Raw genomic sequence first — 7,097 nt, forward strand, 5'->3', positions numbered from 1 at the left:
GATTCTGCCCTGCTATTCCTCTCTACCTCCTTTCTTATCTAAGTCCTTCCTTCTGTCTGCCTCCCTTGACTTTTGCTCCACCTTCTAATCCAAGCATCTTTGTTTGGTCCTTTCTTCTTGTTTAGCTTATTGAGTCTGCAGGGTATATCATGGGTATTCTGTACTTTATGACTAATATGAATTTATCAGTGAGCACATACCATGCATGTCCTTTTGGGTATGAGTTACCTCATTCAGGATGATATTTTCTAGTTCTATTCATTTGCCTCCACAATCCATGATGCCTGTGTTATTAATAGCTGAGTTGTATTCCAATGTATAAATAAACCAACGCTACTCTATCTATTCTTTGGCTGATGGACATCTGGGCTGCTTTCTGTTTCTGGCTATTATGAATAAAGCTATTATAACCATAGTAGAACATGTGCCTTTGTGGTATAGTGAAGCATTTTTTTTAGGTATATGCTTAGGAGTGGTTTTATTTTAAAATTGGAGTACAAATAAGTAGTGAGTGCTATGTGATTTTAATAGGTGCAAGTTATTTATCCTATTACAAATACTTCTAATGCTGTATATTTGAATTTTTATAATGCTATTAAAAGACAAATTACTGATTTTTCAATGTCCAGTTTAATCATTTTGTTCTACTTTGTATATCATCTTTTAAAATGTTTTAAATTATTAGAAAATGTCATGCATTTATACAATGTATTTTAGTATCTATCAACTACTACCTCTGTCCAAATCCATCCTGACTCCTTTCAAACTTCATGTCCTCTCTATATTGTTATTAATATCCTATGAGTCCAATTAATGCTGCCCATACATACATGTATATGGGACTATCCATTGGCACATAGCTATCATACTCGCAGGTATACCTCTGAAGTGGAGTGTTTTTCCCTCTCAGTGGCCATCAGCCATTATAGCTTCCCAATTGATGGTAGGGTCCCATAGGTCCCTTCTACATCCATACTGTAATTTTTTGACTGCGATGATCTTATTATATATGGAATCATAGCTTCTGTGACTTGATGTATATAATAGCTCATGTTATGTGCAGAGGTAAAAATTTTCCATCAGGTAGCTTTTATAATGTTCCTTGTGTCTTATTTTGGAGGAGTTTGATACAGATGGCCTATCTACAGCTGAGTATTCAAAGTCATTTGTATTTGGCTCTTTGATCACTTCTGAGTCTCTAACTTAACTACTAGCCACATTGAAAAGAAGTTTTTCTGACTAAATTAGAGAGTACCACAAATCTATGCTATGGGTGTAAGCACAAATATCAAGAAAGCAGTTTGACTGCATGCCCTTTTTACAAAACAGTAACAGTATGTGTTCCTTCTGGGGCCTCTAGTCTTACAAGTCATGGATTTTTTTTAACCAGGATATATAAAACACATTCTATCATGTATCCCAGGCTGGCCTCAAATTCTTTATATAATCTGGGTAAACCTTGAAATCCTGGTCCTTCTGCTTTCAAATGTCAACTTCTAGAGTTGCAAGTATGGATTACCATTCCTATAAATCTTTCCATATCTATACTAATAGGCCCAATGAATTATATTTTCTAGTACCTCTCAGTATACAAATCACCAACCCACAAAAACGTATTATTCACTTCAAACTTTGTCTCTGTAACTCCTTCCATGGATATTTTGTTCCCCATTCTAAGGAGAAACAAAGTATCCACACTTTTGTTTTCCTTCTTCTTGAGTTTCATGTGTTTTGCAAATTGTATCTTAGGTATTCTAAGTTGCTGAGAGGACTCTGATATAACTGTCTCTTGTTAGGTTATGCCAGTGCCTGACAAATACAGAAGTGGATGCTCACGGTCATCTATTGGATGGAACACAGGACCCCCAATGAAAGAGCTAGAGAAAATACCCAAGGAGCTGAAGGGGTCTGTAACCCTATAGGAAGAACAACAATATGAACTAACCAGTACCCCCAGAGCATGTATAGCAGACCTTGGCCTAGTCAGCCATCATTGGGAGGATAGGCTCTTAGTCTTGTGAAGATTATATGCCCCAGTACAGGGGAGTGCCAAGGCCAGGAAGCAGTATTGAATGGGTTAGGAAGTAGGTTTGGGGGAGGGTATAGGGGACTTTGGGGATAGCATTTGAAATGTAAATGAAGAAAATATCTAATAAAAATGTGGAAAGGAAAAAAGGAGGTAGTATTAACTTACAGTAGTTATTCTTGAGGTTCTTTTTTATTTCTGTTGGTAAATGAGATCTGTGGCAATTCTGTGTTTCTGTCATCTATATCTGCAGATTTTGACAAGTGTTATAAGGGCACTCATCTGCATACAAACATATATCTGAAACTTTAAGGTGTTAAATAGGAACAAATATGTGTTGAGCCATGCAGAGACATGGTTTTTATTGTTTTGTACCTTACCACTTAAAGATCCTCAACTCCTGAGCAATGAAACAATAATGATGCACGTATAGGATACCTGAAACAAAGAATATAATCATTTATAAGGTCTAGAATGGAGAAAATGGAAATCCCATTTCCTACTCACAGTCTAGAATGCGGAAATCCCATTTGAGTTATCAAGAAAGCTTTATGGAATAAAAAAATCATGTACTCTAAAAATGTCCATATATTGTTCTAAGTTCTTTGGTTTCCTTGACCATTCCCTTCATGCATGATGATTATCAGTATAATCTACCATCTTCTATTCTGGGATGCACACAGCTAGTTACTTGAAATTATCTCAATCTGAACTGGGAACAAATTGAAAGAAATGCCTGGACCAGTATCAGAATGAGCAAAACTGTGGCTTAAAATATGGAGAACTTACTCCTATCATTCTTTTGAAGACACATATTAGAAGTTTTAAATAGATATACTCTAGCTAAAAGCATTAGATTTGAAATAAAATGGAATATAGTAGAAGGGTTTGATGTAGTTTACAAGCAAGGGGGCATTGACATATCTCGATTCTCCTAATACAGAAATGTAACAAAACAGTACAACCTGATGCCTCTATTTATCTCTGTCTCTGTCAGTATTTCCACCTGTAATGATATGATTTTTAGCAAATAAACATAGATAGGATGTTATCAAAAGCACACAAGAATACTGAAAGAAATCAGAATGAGTTTTGTTCTTGAGGGGAAAAGTAGCATTTGCTTACATAAGAAACAAATATTGTAAAAATATCATAGAGGTACAAATTTTTATAGCTTTAAAATAATAAATGGTTTAACTATATAAAGATGTATGACTAAAAGGTGAAAGTGAACGATATATCTTGCCTTCCACTTGGTTAGTTGTAATATCAACTTGAAAGGACAAACATTTTTCTAAGAGACTCTTAGTTTCTAGATCTGGTTCCTTAAGAGGTATACAAGAGAGCACTTAGAAATAACCCAAGGCTGGATGTTCATTACTGATCTATGACTGAAACTTACTATCAATGCTACCACAAATGTTGTCCATGTTGCACATTACCCTACACAGAAAGGCACTGTTCATTTATTAATATAGAAGAACAATGCCTTACTGAGTAAGGTACTGTACACAGCATCATTGAAAGTAGCCAACTCATCTTAACATAAACACAAAGCAATGAAAAATAGATGACTCTATTCCCAGGGAACATTGCTGTCAATCCTTTCTTGTATACAGCATTCTCCAAAGTGTACTATGAGTTGAAGTAGCAAAAAAATAGCTTATGCTGAGACTCAAGCCCCTTTTCTAGGGTCAGTATTGAGGTGGTAGCTGTTGTGTGTTATCTCACTCAAAGATGTACCAAGCATGTTTCCTGTTAAATGGGTGGTACATCCTCAAGTGATACATCACACACTACATGAGTGAAGGTGCTAACACTAGTCTGTTCCCTCTGCCATTTCATCTAGTAAGCCAATACACACCCTCATTACATGAATCATCAGAAGAATCTTCTCAAAAGACACGAATGACATTCATTCCTCTTACTTCTCTTTTACCACCCCTGTCCTTCTTTTCTACCCAAGTCTTCCTTAAGTCATTTTTGTGTTCTGTCCATATAATAACATAAGAGTTTATGACTGGGAAATATCAGATATCCCCATTCATATCTTCCCTTTATAGATATAGGATAGAGTTTTCATCACCCTATACTTTGTGTACATAAAATTCAGCTCTTGCAGAATGAGTCACTTCAGTAACTCATTAGCTCCACATGTTGCAGGCTGCATTAAATTAAGTAGGAATAGTTCTGAAAAGGGTAAGCTCAGAAACTTGAGGTATTCTTATTCTAAAATGTGGATCTTGGCTTGGTATCATCTTATCCAAGATAAAAGTCCACTGCAGTGGCAGCAGCAGCCATAAACTTACAAGTCAAAAATAAAGAAAGTAAACAAGGAATACATAAAAATAAATGTGCAAGTAAAATTTAAAAAATCCTGAAAAGAGAACAAAGTAAGCAATAGGAGATCTAAACTGTCATTCAGAACTTGAAAGAATACTTATATAAAGTCACAAATAATACAGGAGTAAAAAGATCATACAAAAATGCAGTATATTCAAATACAGCTCAGAAAATTCAAGCAAAGAAAATTATAACAGTAACAACAAAAAACTACATTGTAAATATAAAAAAAAATTTCTATGAATTGTAGCATTCAAAGAAAGGGCCTAGAGACTATCTCTTTACTCATAAATACAGGATTCTTGGCTTCATTTCACACTAATTCCAGACAATACCTAAAATTAAAAACCACAAGAGTTCTTGTAGCCACCTAACGTATAGCAGGACTAGCTGGTACTCTCTGCACAGAGAAATGCTGAGTAGATACCGAAAGCATAATGAGTCTAGGCCATGGCACACTGTAATAATAGCTGGAGACAAAGCTGAGCAGCTTCTCTCCTCTCCTTCATGCCTAAATTCTTCTCTAGTTTTGGTGACATAAAATAGATGACCACAGAGAGACATATAACAAAATGCCCACGTATCATCTGCTTTATAAACATGTTGATACAGTTTAAAGGGGATAGATAGACTGTGAGGTAGCAGGTTACTAGGTGATCAAATTAAAGATTGTTCCCTATTACAGACATATAACAATTACCTGTTACTTTCCAGGCTGTACTTCCTGTGATATCAGAAAATGGGGACTCTCCTATTGTTTTCTCCTTCCCGTTTCTTAATCTCTCCTCTGTAAGATCTAAGATTAAGAGAAATTACTTCAAATAAGAAAGACAGAAAGTAAAGTCAGTGTTTTTTTTTTTTTAATTATCAGGGTTCTAAAAGATGGATTTTCTTATCCTACCATCACTACAAAAATATCCAAAATTTTAAATGAAAACACACTTAGATCTATTACATGAAACTTATTAAGTATCTTTGTAGCCCCTTGGTAGTGTGATAACTATAGACGATGAAAGACAACAAGGAGAGAAAAAAAATTTAGATTCTAAGATATTGATCTCTGGGAAAGGAGAGGTTTCTCAAAGAGTATCATGGAGTATTTTTAAAGTCATAAAGAATTTGGGTAATGAAAATAGAGTGGATTTAATGAAGGAATCTGAAATTAGAGGAAACTCATAGATTTGTGTACAGGAAGTATATTATAGATTTGTGTGAAAGCAGCATCTCTGAAGCTTCACAAAGGGTCACTTCTTTCAAAGTTCTTCCTTGCAGCTTCATCCAGTCTTTTCAGGACAGTGAAATGTAAATAGCTGAAGATTGTGCATAAGAAGATTGTCTAAAGAGCCTCACATGCTGGGCCTGCTCCTCAGGGTGAGCTTCTGCAAGTCCTCTGAGATAGCATGTGCTTCAGGCAGGGAATCTATCTTCAGAAAAGAGCAGCTGTGTGTTTGATGCTCCATTCCCAAACCGAGGAGTACCACATGTTGATGTACTTCAAAAGACTAAAATTCATATTTTAGTTTGTCCAAACTACACCTTTTCCAGTAAGGTCCGGCATGCAATGGATGAATCTACCAACCTTGCTCAGATACCTATCACAAATCTTCATTCCAATGCTCATGATACTTTCTATCCTTCACATCTTTAACTCCTAGAAGGGACACTGGCATTTCTCCAATGAACTTTTGCCTTACTGTTATTGTTCTGAGTATTTATCTACTATATCTTTAATGTGCCTAGTTTTAGTAGCTGGGAAGAATAATTTTCCTTTAACCGATTTTCCTCAGGAATAACAATATTATTTATTTGAAAATTACAAATATTAAGATGTGGGATAATAAAACAATACATAACACTTTCATAGTAACTCAAGAAATTCACTGGCTAGACAGCTGAACTCCCTATGTACAAGAGCTACAGACCTTCTCATGCCTTCTGCAGTGTCATTTATCCAATTGTCACCCTGCTGGCAAGTCAGTGTAAAAGAGCAAAGACTTACTTGGAAAATTCTTGTGTGTGTGTGTGTGTGTGTGTGTGTGTGTGTGTGTGTGTGTGTGTGTGTGTGAGAGAGAGAGAGAGAGAGAGAGAGAGAGAGAGAGAGAGATCAGAAAGACCACTTTCTTCTCACATACTACAAAACCATAACTATAAGATGAAAACAAAACCAAGGATAAGTTCACAAAACAGAATTTCTGACCTTTTATATGACAACTATTTGCTGAAAACATCATCCCACTCTTCTATTCCATATTTTTTTTCTGTTTTCAACTCTTCTGGTAACAATGACTAAATAAACTTAAAGTGTAAAATTTCCAAAATTAAAAGTGACAACTATTAGTTGATAATAGTTTTGAGAATTCATACTTTTGGTTTAAAAGGAAAGCAAAGAGGGAAAGTAATACATTGATCAATATTTTTGTAAGCTTTTGGAATTTTGTACTTAATTATCCTCTACTGGTAGTAAAAATCTTAAAATGAACAAGGTGAGCCATTTGGGAATTACTACAGTTTTGAATGGACGTTGGAATGGCTGATATTTGCATTGCATATGCTTTTCAGTTTTATTTTCTAATTATAATAATTATGAACTCAGCCTTCTATTAGCAGTACACAATGTGTTTCTATTTCCTTTTATATACAGTGTACTTTGACCATTTACATTTAGGATGGCCATAACCTGTTTACAACAACTATTCACTTCATTTTACATTTGTGCTTTTGGCTCTCT

General features: G+C 35.2%; 2 non-coding genes across 2 annotated transcripts; both read right to left on the reverse strand.

Moving 5' to 3' along the window:
• Positions 1–3,465: 3,465 nt before the first annotated feature.
• Mir201 (microRNA 201) lies at positions 3,466–3,531 on the reverse strand. Its single transcript, NR_029588.1, has one exon. It is a non-coding gene; the product is annotated as a microRNA 201 (primary transcript).
• A 212-nt stretch (positions 3,532–3,743) lies between these two features.
• On the reverse strand, positions 3,744–3,821 carry Mir547 (microRNA 547). The gene has a single exon (NR_030265.1). It is a non-coding gene; the product is annotated as a microRNA 547 (primary transcript).
• Positions 3,822–7,097: the final 3,276 nt, after the last annotated feature.

Source organism: Mus musculus, chromosome X, assembly GCF_000001635.26.
Source record: "Mus musculus strain C57BL/6J chromosome X, GRCm38.p6 C57BL/6J".
Taxonomy (NCBI): Eukaryota; Metazoa; Chordata; class Mammalia; order Rodentia; family Muridae; genus Mus; species Mus musculus.